Below are 14,395 nucleotides of genomic sequence, written 5' to 3'. Positions count from 1 at the left end.
CTAGACTATTTTCCTCGTGGGAACGATCCCAACCTCACTAGTTGGGTTATTTACTTGACGCGACCGCTTTACTTCTTATTTGAGAAGTAAGTTTGAGCGTATCAGTCCTCTGACATGCACCTATAAAATAGTAAATAGTAGGGGGTTAGTACACTACTTGTACTAAGTATGGGTGTATTCACACATACACACAAAGCTATGCATGATCAATGAAAGCTCTTCCAAAGCAACATGCCATTTCTAGAAAGTCTAGTCATTAGACTTTCCTTATTCATTAGTTATGAATTGTGGTATGAATATGATGTATTTCAATGAATTGGAATCACACAACTCATTTTATATATTATTACAATACATTACTATCATCAACATAATTTAAGAACCACTCGGGCGAAGATTTAAATTTTTGATCCTACAAACCCAAGAGCTCCTATTTGTACACTTAGATTATTTTTCAGTCTTTTTCTTCTTGTTGTTGTGTATTTCAACAACTTCTTTGGTCCTATGTTTTACTTACATGTTCAATGGTTCATTGTAGTTTCCATAGCCACAATGAATCATGTAAGTAATTCAAGAGATTAAGGAAATGACTTAACTACAATCTGGGGCATGAATATATTTATAAGTCAATACTTATTGACTATACTCATTCTTTAGTTGATTGCATGATGTGCATAGATCCTGGGGAATATCATTAAAGCTTATGATCTTGCTTACTTTGGGCATTAATTCTTTATAAACCAATCTTTAGTGACTATTCCTATTATTGTATTATTGGCCTAATGTAAGAAGTCATTATAAGACAATCTTATTTGGATAATATCTTTTGCCAATTATATAAACTCATTATAAGCCAATTTATTTGGCTTTATCATTTTCATAACTTGAAGATATCATTATTAGTTATGCCCTTTGCTTATTATAAACTTTATTGTCATGATTTGACTATCCTTACCACAAGTTATTCATTATATCAAGTATTCATTACATTTCATAAGGCATTCTCTATTGATTATGCCACTTATTTCATTACTTTCATGTTTTATATATTATACATTTCATATACACGAGACCTTGGAATTGTTGATATAGCATTAAGACATCTCAAGTGAGTGCCCAACATATGGGACCTCAACCCGAGGGCCTTCTTTAGATAACATAGGGTCTACTTCATTCGTTCATTCGAATAGCACGTTATTCATTTCATTCATTCGTAGGCTGATGTAAACACCAGCTATACCTAGCATGAAGTTTAAGACTCTCATCGGGATCATGAAGTGCAATGACCAAAAATGACCTAATGTCATTACTTGAATCTAATTTCACCTCCTGATTGTCTTGGACAAACACCTTCGGTTTCGTTCATTTCATTATCTTTCCTACTTTAAGAAACTCCACCCTTAAACAAGATAGATAATGTGAGAATCATGAAATCCAGTGTCTACCCTACACCGAAAAGAGGTGGAATCACCAGCCAAAGTGACCCAAAACATGCTACCATACATTGGAATTGAACCCTGCCAGATCCCTATATTGGTATTATAGGTTCGAAGACTAGAAGATATAAGGAGACTCATACCAGGAATGTCGGACAGCCTCATCTTATGAGAGTTACGTGAACCTCTGTCCTTCCCAAAAGAAGGCAACACGTCTCATAGCTAGCCTATCGGTTCTCAGCATAAAGTTCCATTTCATTCAACTCATATGTCATGGAAGATGGCTTCTAGTATGAGGACATCATAGATCAATAGATGATTTCTCATCTCATCATTAGTATTATGTATATCAGTCTCAATACTTTCATTAGAGTGTACACAGATATTGGTCTCTTCATTACCATTACACTCTCATAGGAGAGTAAGTTTTTGTAACATTTACATAGGCTCATTTGAGATTGCTCTCATCTTTAACATTGGACTCTTATCATATTTTCACCACATTAATTAGCATTAGCACATTTTCCTTTCATAATTACTCATCCCTTTTACGTTAATTTTCATTTCATCATATGTCAATGCACTTGTACATTTAGTGTGTTTCACACTCTTACTTAACCCTTCTAGGGTTTCATCATTTCATTACATACATCTTAGTTACTCATCCCCTTTTAGGTGAATGTTCATTTCATCATCTTTTAGTGTTGACTCAAGCTGTTCATCCTTACTTTACATTGATGAAATATGAATTGTTCTTTCATATCATCCTTAATTTACATTGATGAATGTGAATTGTCCTTACATATCATAGTTTCACACAGCCTAACACCTTCATTCGTTAGTATTCTTTTAACAAATTTGCTTTGGTTTAAGTAAGACTTGTATGACTTACTTTAACTCCCCATTATGGTAACTTAATTAATTTAGACCCCTTTAATTATTTTATAACTCACGTTACTTACTTACTTTAGTATGGTAGCTTCATATCACTGTTTATAGACGATGAGCAATTCAGTCAATGAGTTTCATGTGTTCATAGTTCATTCTTGTGGACCATGTTTAAAGTTGTCCCAATGAATGTCATTCCCTTGGTTATGAATTCATTGATATTAATTTAGAAGTTCTTATTATATATTTCATACTCTTACTACACAAGAATTGACATATTATTAGTATTGACTCAAGATTTGGGATGTTAGACTAGCAAATTCATTCTTTTTTGCATAAGCCAATTTTTACGATATGTTCATATTTAAATTGCCATATGTATGAAACCTTATCCAATCTTTTAAACATTTACGTAAGTTCCTATCCATTAGCATATATTCATTTTGAACAAACAGAGTTAGCCAACATTATTGGAACGAGATAGCCAATTTATTCAAGATATGATATCATAGATGTCCTTGAGACAATTCTTAGTTTATGGATTTTAGTGTAACATTTTAAGAACATATTGGACAGAATTATATTAACATTTGATGTATTTAACATCTTCATAACATCACAACAATAGCAAGTCAACATTCAGCCAAAGAAACATATTCGCTTAACACATCGCTGACTTAACTTAGCATATAATCGATCCTTAATTATTATGATAAGAATAACTTTACGCAATTATAAGTTTATAAGTTCATTTGATACTCATCATTCAAGAAAACTACATGTTAATAACAGCCAGCACCACATACCAACAACATGATCTCTAAACTATTCAACATTGAAATCGAAAAGGCTACTAGGTAAGGGAAGTTTGACGGGAACAACCCTAGTTTTCAAGATCTTGTAAATCATTCGAAGGAAAATACTATTGGATAAGGAATTCCAGGAGAGAAACCCATACCTTATGTATAACTTAATCTACGAAGACCATCTGGAACGAAAACTTGGAGAAACCTTGAAATCGAGAGTCAATGGAATTTTCTGTTTTTCTTTCCCTCCCTTGCTTATTGTTTTGCGACCTTTCTTTTTTCTATTAGTTTGAACGTGATTTTTAGGTTTAAGAACTGATAATAAATTATAAAACTTAGGTTTAATAAGTTAATTTAATAAACTAATTAACCAATTACAAAAACGTCTCTCCTAAGTCGACTAAACATAGTCAATTAAATCTTTAATTTAATTAATTAAGGTACTAGGGTAAGTACTAAAGTACCCCCAAGTCAATGGAACCAAAATTAACCTTTTTGGAGCATCCTAGGTTAAGTACTAGGCTGTTTCATGAGTTGTACTAGGTTAGTGTAAAATTTTCATTTTGATCATATAAACTGATTAACTAAATTTATAACTTACTTAATTAGGTGAAATAAGGCAGTTATTAAAGTACCCTTAAGTCCTTAGGACCATAACCAATCCTTTGAACCATCCTAGGTTAGGTACTAAGTTGTCTTTTTCTTGTTTTAACCGAAATCTCGAAATTGCTTTGTGCTTTAGGTTCTTCCACTTTAAATTAATTAATTAAGTTGTTAAAATAATTATTTAATTAGCCTAGGTTAATTACAAAATTATCTAGGTTTTTAGGACCTTTCTAAATCTATGGACAATCCTAGGTTAGGTACTAGGTTGTCCCTTTCTTGTCTTAACCGGAATTTGAAAATTGCCTTTTTAGTTTCGGTTTTAGCCCTTTTGAATTAATTAACTAATTTTCTAAAATTAATTAATTACGTAACATATGGGAATTAATAAAGTACCCCTAAGTTTTTAGGACCAGAACTAACCTTTTGGACCATCCTAGGTTAGGTACTAGATTGTCTTTTTAACTAGTACTAGGTTAGTGTCAACTCTGTTTTTGTCCTAGGTTATCGGGTGCACTATTTAATTTTTTTCGTTTGGTCCTATGTTAGTTAGATTTTAGGGCAGTAAGTTAGAGTCTATTATTAGTTAGGAAGTTAGGCCACACATGGAGGGGTCCCTTGTACACGTTCCCCCCCCCCCAACTACTCTAACCGAATTCGGTTAGGGTGGTCCCCTCCTTGGCCACTTCTTCACATGTCTTGAACATGTTATTGCACATGGGTTTGTTGTACTTCCCTTTCTCACTATTATTTATGGTTCATTTGGGAATGTTTACTTGTTGTCCCAAGGATCCTCACTATATCCTTGGGCACTGCTTAATCTACCTGATCATTTTAAATAGTTATGTACTATGGTACTAGGCTTGGCACTTGGATTCCTAGCACTTTATGTTGGTATAGTTACAAAATATTTTTCTTAGTTTAGGGTCTTCTTTGAAGGTACAATTTTACACAAGCTTGGAATATATTTTTCTTATTTGGGTATATATAAAAATTGTCTAACACCCATTAGCCAATTTTCTATACCGTGCCCAATGTTTCAAAATATTGGGCTTTGGGATGTCTATTACTAGATGTGGTTATGTATGAAGGATATAGTTACCATAAGTACTTGTATACACATAGAAATTGGCTAACACCCCTTAGCCAATATTCTATAATATACCCAATATTTCTCAATATTGGGCATTGGGATGCCTATGTACCTCAATATGCATTTTAACGGACTTACTGGGCTCTTCAATAGACGGGTATATTTTCTGGAATGATACATATTTGGGATATCTCCTATTTCCCTAATAATATACAAGCATTATTTTCTAGTGGAAATAGGATCATTCGGATCTAAACAACAATAAATATTGGTGTTCTTCCTAGTTTTTTCTTTTCACATTTCTGCTAACAGGGGTTTTGTCCCTTTTCGAGTGTTGGAGTAAGAACTAGGTTGTAGTTAGTATATTGGGTCCTGAAATATGTGTTGGGGTTAGGTTCTATTTTGGAAGTGCACTTAACACCCCATAAATTTTTTTGGACTAAGACTCGGACCGTTCTTTCTTATGAGTGAGATTTTTCCAAGGACTTTAAAATGCCTTGAGTTTTAAGGTCAGTAGATGTAGCACCTTCATTTCCAAGAAGAACCAAAATGAAGAGCGTTCAAGTCATTTCTAAATTTTCTTATGTTTTGGATAAAATTCAAATGGCCATAAATTTTAGTAAAGAATTAGTTAACAGATCCATAAGATATTAAATTAAGGTCATTCAATTCCTCTATCCAACGCCACCGAGTTTGATTAATTCCTAACTCTGAGTTAAAAGTTATAACTTATTTACTAGCATTGTGCATACCTTGTAGCAGCTTCGCAATGGATAGCGGAGCCAATACAGACTTCACTGCCTGGTGAAAAGTAATTCCAACTCCCAACTCGTTTTAATTATTTCTTTAAGGGGGTATTCTAGTCCTAAAACCCCTTAGAAGGTCATCTAAATTTCCCTAGACGTGTAAAATATCAATTTTCTTAAATCAAAACCATCTCATCAACTCCAAAGATTCTACGCTCAAGAAAATCAAGAAACGCTAAGGCTATGTTTCATCTATCAAGGTTTTCCTTCAAGTTTCTTCAAGAATATAATTCTTTCAAGTATGTAAGCTTTCATAGTGTTAGGTTTGTTTACCCAAAAGTCAATCATGGTATCAGTTTTACTGTCACATCCCGAGACCCTAGAAGATATGGTACTCTCCGAGTGCAACCGGCGTACTTGACCTCTCGGAGGTCTTGTACAAGACCTTCCGTGTCGTTCATCGCATATACAAGTATGACAAGTAGTGTTGAATTATAAAATTTCACACAAATATCTTAAAATATATTTTAATTTTAAAATCATAGAAACGCTAGGTCTCAACATATGTCATTCTTTGACTCAAGAATACTTGGCACAATACCCATACAACAGGAATATAGAAATACTAAGTCTATTACAATACTTTGAAGTAAAATACATATATGCCCTCGAGTAAAGTGAGGACATACTTCAACTTTGCTTGAATGATGATAGAATCCAATCTTTCCTTCATGATCCTTCTCACCTTCCACCTACACCTTTAGATATAAGAAAATGTATGGACTTAGTACAAACACTTGTACTATGCATGGCTTAATGCATAATATCATGAAAATGGACATTTATTAAAAACATTCTCCTTTTAATTAAAACATCATATTATAAGAATAAGAACAACATTTAACACCTCATAAACACATAATAGATCACTAAAGCATTTTATCACATTTTTAGGAAACCATCACAGCGAGCTATGTCACTGTTACTGTGAAGCTTCTCAACTTCACATTAGACACTTTGTTGAATGTGATTCCCCCACTAAAAGCTATCATAAGACTCACTTAAATAAGACAAAGAGAGACCGTCATACACCCTCTCTAGGATAACCTAAATAATCCTTAAGACCACCCATAATGAGATATACACATTTACAATACACCAAACTGATAAACATGTGATCCTCGTACCGAAGGTTATTCTAAGGTTCACTTCAATGAGTTGTGAAGCAACCGCTCATAGAATCCGTTCACACACACTTAAGAGATCCTTTAGACTACCTAAGATAAAATCATTCTCACCTTAATACAACAACATACATAATTTGACATTCTCTTCCCAAAGGTTATCCAAAGACTCACTTAAATAAATCAAAAATATAATGTCCATGCTTGACCTCTCCAAGATTACCTAAGTAGTCCTTAAGACTACCTAAGTTCGGATCATGGCTACTTAATCAACCAACTTTCCTAACCAGAGTCATTCTTAAGACATATCTAGGTAAGATACAATGATATGCCCCCTTCACACCTAAACTAGAAAACCCTTGACTACTCTACATAAGTACTTATTCATTTAACATGATTTTCTAACTTAAGTCATTAGTTAATTAATTCATTTAAGATACATTCATCACATAAGGACATTCATGGTCTTAGAGAAGACCTAGGGACTCTCACTAACATTTTCGAAGCCTATTGTGCAATGTCTAGATAGCGCATACAACCACCTAAATTTCATAGAAATTCTTCAATACTAGTAGGTGTCACATATGATGAGAATAGGCAATAACCGACGTAGCCATGGTAGCAAAGCATGGAATCAGGAGTTGTAACCTACTCTGATGTAGGGTGTTCAACTTGCCAATAGTAGAACTGGGATACATCCCATGTAGGCACATGGTTAAGGAATATGCAGGGTTTTCTTTGCACTCTAGCCTCATCCTTTAACTAGAGCTACTACCCTTACGATACTCACTATGTGCTAGCCTTTGTTCTCATAGAGTAACTCACATTAAAGGATCATAGGAAGGGTCCATATCTAGTTCATCATCCAATCACCCTACCAAAGAGGTCCCCTAGGGCTTCCTTTCAATGGCGATGAAGATAGATTAATGAATATCCTTAGAATGATATGATGTCGTTCCATCAAACCAACCTTATGTCCATCATTTATTACAAGAAGGATATGATTACGTCTTCCGACTTCAAGGTTCACAACCTAACCACTAGATTTAAGGTTACACATAAATGACCTTCTTAGAATCATTAAAGGTCTCATGTCATTCATACATACAAGACTAAGAGGATTTAGGATCCGAAGTCAAAAAATCTCATATTTTACATTCATACATCTATCAAGTAAGGGACACAAGTCTACCACACAAGACACAACTTACATGACATATAACATATCATTCTAGATGAACATAGGAACAACCATTATCATCTATCAGTCACCCTACACACTACTATATCATCACCAATATAACCATAGTCAAGTAGGAATAATCATGCATCAACTCTAAGACTGAACATATAAGGACATAGTCACAGTCTAACATGATCAACTAACAACATCAATAGAAGAACACATACTTTCACTTAATCACAGGTAGATACATATGATCTTACTTCACATAAATCCTTACAAAAATCATCATAATATATCATGTAATTTGCCAACAAAACCATGATAATCACAAAACAAAAAGTCACGCCGACGAGGCCACATCATTCACATTGCACCGCCACCATAAGTGTACCATACAAATTATAGCATAATACACGGGGTATATTACATAAAATAAAGAGAATTAGGGAAGCGTACCACCAATCCAGTCTCACCTCTTTAATCTATAGCTAAATCATCCAATATAATACCAAAAGCCCTTACCCATGCCCATGAACATCAACTCAATACAAAAATCATAATACTTAATGAATTTAAGTCCAGTGAATATAGATTTAACAATATAATACAACCTATACATCAAATGAATACAACTCTTACACCATTCAATAGCCCACAGAAAACTACACTAGAATTTATAAGCAGTATGTCAATATCAATCAACCTATAAAGTAGTCAAAAAGTACGGTTGATCAATTACATGGGTTCATTGGTTAATTGTGTTAAAATCACCAATCAATATTCAATAATTTAAAACCTATAATGCAAGAACCCATTGATATATTTCAATTTAGAAAACTCATCTTTTGAGAAGTCTTTGAAAATCACTTTGAAGATTGGCTCTTCCTTGAGTTTTCTCTTCAATGGAGTTCTAGAGAATTTCTAAGATATTTTGGGGTTTTGATTTTTGAAGAACGAGTTCATTTAGGTATTTAGGACATATAAACCCACTTAAAATACCTAAAATACCATTAGTAAATCTCCCAAACTCTTTTTTGGTGGTTGGGTGAATTAACCAATTCACCCTTGCAACTTATAGTGAAGCTGCGTAGGAACAAACCTCACAAATGACTGGCCACACACGTACCGTTTGTCCACAAACAGACCGTCCTATCAAGCGGTTGTTTGGGAATGAGACTGGAAATTAGGAACTTGATATCCCTAATATAAGTCTTTACCAACGACTGCCATTGACGGGGCGTAGACTGGCCAACGATCCTTCGTTTTCCTCAGTCGATTGGGGTTGGTCTTGATAGCCTTTGGCTCTACGAAGGGTCCTTCCTCAAGGACCCTTCATTTGTCCTTAAGGATGTTTTACTTGATGTTTCCAACCCGAATATGTTTGTATACGAGTTTAGGACCTCCTATTTAAATTTCATCCAAAACAAACACATAAAACTCAACGAAACATGCTAAGACACACAAGGTCGTTGTTTCAAGGCAAACCTTTCAAACATCATGGACGTTCTTGGACGTTTGACCTCCAAATTTCATGAAACTTTACACACTACGTGTGAAAACTATGATAAATCATATAAGGACATAATAAGCTCATTAAACATACATATATGCACATAACCACACATGAGGCACATAGGTGACTTCGTCGTTGAACGACTTAGTTGTCCGTTGACTTTCACTCCCAAATCACCTAAAAATCTAGACACTGCCTAAACACCACCATATAAAACAATTTAAGACCTTATAAATTCATGACAAACATGTTAGCCTCTAGCTTCACCCACGTCATTTTTGAGGTGTCACATTTACATTTGTTCTTAAAGTTGAAGCTTTGATGTTGATTATATGTATTCTTGATTTTTATTGAATTTGGCTGAGATTGAGGAGTTATTGAGGTTATCATTTAAATATATAGATTTTTTATAGTTAGATTCTATTGTACATTTCATGGCTATCTGAACCTAAAGAGATATTGAGCAATAAAATCAAATTTAGACGAATTGGGGTTAGAAAATGAATATGGAAAAAGTTGAGTGTATCTAGAAGACGCATACTTGCTCCCTCTGTGTACAAATGTTTTGTGTGCATCACGGTTAGAACGCAAACTCCTTTGTCTTAAAATTTAATTTTTGGGGTAATTATTTAAAACATCTCCGTATCCGCGGACTTGTTCCAACACACTGATTTCATAACCTTTTCTCACATTTAGCTATCTGAAAATACTCCTAAACATCACCTTTAATTCATAAATCACAACCAAGGTAGAGTTAAGAGTTAAGTTTTGAGAATTCATTCGAACATTCTATTAAAGTCCCTTTGAGACCTTGAGGAGTCTTGTTCAACTTCTAGTAATTTCTTTCAAGGTTCGACTAAGTGAGTAAAAGGATGAGGAAAAAGTGTTCATGAGTATTTTTTGTCATCACTAGACCTTTCATATAATGAACTATAACTATTGAATCCATAATTCACATTCAAGAGAGATTATGAGTAGAGTTCAATTGTAAATCCTTTAAGATCAATTATCGATTTGAACTAAGTTTTGAGGAAGTATGTCAGAGACTAAGAAGAGTTTTATACATGAGGTCCATATAGTTATGTAGACAGTAGAGTCGAGTTATTTCATTCCCATATTTTGCATGAACTTTGTAAGTTGAGCATCATTCAGAGAAGTGGTATCTTCAATTTCTAAGCCTTTAAGTGTTCAATTCTTAATACTTTTTTATAAGAATCTTTTAGTACTTGAATGAATATCTCATGCCCATAATCCGCATGAATACTATATGTCAAAAAATCTTGAGATGAGTAGTAGTATTGAATTTCTTGAGTTCCAAGTAGTGAGTTGTATCTATGGTTATTAAAAACCATGCATTGATTCGTTCATGTTCATCATTCAGCATGAACCATATTTTAGGATGTATTTTACAAATGTTTAAACTTTGTTTGAAGACATAAATTTTGAAGTTGAGCAAAGGGTAAGAGTAAGGTTCATTTTCCTTAAAATGATATATAGGAACTAAATATTTCCAAAAGTAAATGTTTTCAGATTTAAGATTTGGGGAAACTGAGATTTCCAAAAGAGTCTTTGATCTAGTTTTTAGTAAAGTGTCTTTGAGCAACTTTTCAGTAAAGAGACTTTGGGCTAGTTTCAGAAAAGAGTAAACGCTCTCTAAATGAAGAAAGAGAGGAAACTGATATTTCCAAAACAGCCTTAGAGCTATGTTTTAAGCAATTATCTCAAATCACAGAAGAAGAATGTTTCTAAAGCATAATGAGCTAAGTATATTTTTGGAGTATTATTGATCCCCTATATGGGGATAGGATTTCACATTAACTCAAATCTCCATGAAAACCATGTTGCCAACATGGGTGGAAAAGGATCATACTTTTTAGATGAATCCTTTTTGCATAGACAAGTGGATCAATTAAGTTCACTTAAGGTCTTATACTAATGTCAAGGTATAGGATGGTCCTTGGCAGCATGAGGTAAAGTGTTGTATCATGAGTATAGATCTTAAGTAATGGTTTTCGGTTAGAGAACTCCCACAGAAATTGTATTACAATACCATATAAGTAAAGTTGAGTATGTTATTGCATTTTCTTGGACGAACTAAGTTACTTTTACTGTTTTATAACGCTTTCCATATATTGCATCTTTAACTATTGCATCATCCTTGAGTATCATGAATTGAGTATTTCATGTTGAGTATCTAATCTCTGAGTTGAGTATTTTATCCTTGAGTACTTCTGAGTAGACCAAGTTTGTGTAGTTTTGAGTGTTTTTTAATATTCCATTAGTTGAGTAGGTTTGAGTATCCTTGAGTATTTCTTGAGTTGAGTAAGTTTGAAAATACGTTAGTTTGTTTCCATTTTTTTTCAAGTTCAATATTATGTTATGCTTGAGATTCCCCTTACATGCTTGTTCATTCCACGTACTGAGCCATTTGGCCTGCATCTTCTCATGATGCAAACACAAGTATTGAGGACCACCAACAGGAGGTTCGTTGATACATGCGCGAGTTTGAGTTTGCTATGATGAGCCTCCTTGCTTGTAGATGTTTTTATTTACTTTTAAGTTTAGTAGGATGTTGTGGGTCTTGTCCTGACTTCCATGAATAGCTGTTAGAGGCATAATAGATGGTTTGTATAGTTTAGAAGTCAGTATTATTCATTAATTTTATTTAACGATTTAAACGCTTAAGTTCTCTAATTTATGGCGAGTTGAATATGTTATTTTTATTCTAAGATGTTCACTTGAGTTTTACTTTTGCAAATTTGAGGTTATTGAATTTTATTCAATTTTAAGCTTTTTCATGCTTAAGTTAGTCTTCCGCTTGTAGTTAGAAAGAATGAGGGTGCGCTTGGGACCAGCACTGGTTCTTGAACGCCGACCACGTACAGGGTGTAGACTTGGGTCTTGAAAATTCAGGTCCTAATTAAGTGGTTATGTTCCAATATGGAGTCGGTCTTTGGACAAAGTTCAGGATTCATAGTTCAATACTCTTTTTAAAGTCCATTATCGCATAAGGTGATGGGGTTAGGGTCGGGTCCAAATTTGAATGTTGGTCTTAGTTAAAATGTTAGGTCTCTAGTTAGAGTATCAACGTTAAATCAAAAATCATGTGTTGGTGTGGGTTCCCAGTTCGGAGGTATGGTCTCTGTTCAATAGTAGAGTTTTGATCTTGAATATGTTTTAAGGTCGGGTGTGAGGTTAAGGTCTTGCTTTAAAATTTACGATTTGTATTGGATTTCAAGGTAGGGCTCGTCTCATGGTTGAAAAGTCAGGTTCCATTTCTGATGATGTATCCCAAGTTCAATTTCAAGTTTGGAAACAAGTTCGGCCGTTCAAGTAAGTCATGATTAAGAAATCATGTCCTAATTCATGAGTTGGGGTTAGATATCAAATCGGTCGTCAAGGTCGAGGATTTGTAATATTTTGTTTCAAAATACAGGTACACATTTGGGAATCGAGGTCGTATTCTAGTTTGAAAATTGGATCCTGAGTCGGGTATCAGGTTCTTATCCCAATTTACTAGCTGGGTTTCTAATGAGATCTACTATTGAGTCCAAATTTAAACGATTGGTCTCGGTAAGGAATCCGGGTCAAGTCCCTATTTGAAACTTGGGTCCTATGTCTCGAATCACGAGTCGAGACCACGTCTCATATAAACTATTGAGGTTTGGTCTTACTTTAGTTGTTGGGTCTCGCATCGGGTATCGAGGTCAAGTCTAGATTTGGACTTCGAAACCCTATTCAGATGTAAGGTTGCATTTTAGGTGTTGGTTCTCGTGTTAGGGTGTCTAGGTCGAAGCCTAGGTCAAGACCATAGGGTTTTATCCCATTTTGTGTGTTAGGGTAAAAATCATGTATTAGTTCGATTATAGGTTCCTTAAACAAGAGTAGGGTTCATTTCCTAGGTCAAGTGCCAGGGTGGGACAAAAAATCGATCAGAACAATATGCTCAGTTTGGAGTTGGGGTCATGTCATGAATCAATAATCGAAATTTTTTTTTCGGGTAAGAAACTATTTTTCATTAAGTTATGTTCTGCTTTGTAGCCCAAAAAAAGTCTAGAAAACGTTTTCCATTCACTCCATTAGTTTGTAAGTTACATTATTTGATGCTCATTAAAAAATTCTAATTTTCTATATAATGAAGTGTAAATTATTACCATTCATGAGATTGATTAGAATTGAGAATTTCTGAAAATAAATTTTTTTACTACTCTATATAAGAAAGGATATCGAGTTTCTCTAATCTTCACATAATTTTCTTTTCATTTATATTCGAAATTCTATAAATTGGTATTTCCTCACATATTTGTTAAATTTTAGAAACTTAAATGTTTTTTGTGATGCTTTAAAAAATGATTATTATATGAAAAAAGGTTATATAGAACCTATTAATATATATAATATTTTTCTTTAAAAAGTTATTGGAAAGATAAAGTTAATGTAGTTTAGGATTTTAAACGAGATGATTCCTAGATATAGAAACATACGTCAAGACATTATCGCGCTATCTGCTTGTTCCAACCTCATGTTATCACAATTATTAGTGGCGAGAAAGTGTTTAGGGAACTATATGTTTTTCCTAGTGAGTGAAATGGGATCACCAATTTATAGAAGTTGAGAATTATCCTAGCATTCAAAATCTATCTTCATATAGGTTTAGTTATTGACTTAAAATATTATTTTTACAGTATTATTTATTGTTTATTTATTATTTAACATTTAATATTTAAATTTTCATTTATTGATTGAATGTAAAGTTTATTATCTTGTTTGCTCATCTAATTTTATGTCGTACATGCTGAAAAATTTAAGTACTAATAAAAATATCACTTATGATAGAATCATATGTGAAATTAAGAAATAAATAATAGTATTACTTTTAACATTGTTAAATACTATTAAAAGTTGCCAAAATCCAAATTTTATTCTTCCATCTCAATTGA

This window comes from Solanum pennellii, chromosome 6, assembly GCF_001406875.1.
Source record: "Solanum pennellii chromosome 6, SPENNV200".
Taxonomy (NCBI): domain Eukaryota; kingdom Viridiplantae; phylum Streptophyta; class Magnoliopsida; order Solanales; family Solanaceae; genus Solanum; species Solanum pennellii.
Note: the sequence above shows the minus strand (reverse complement) of the source record.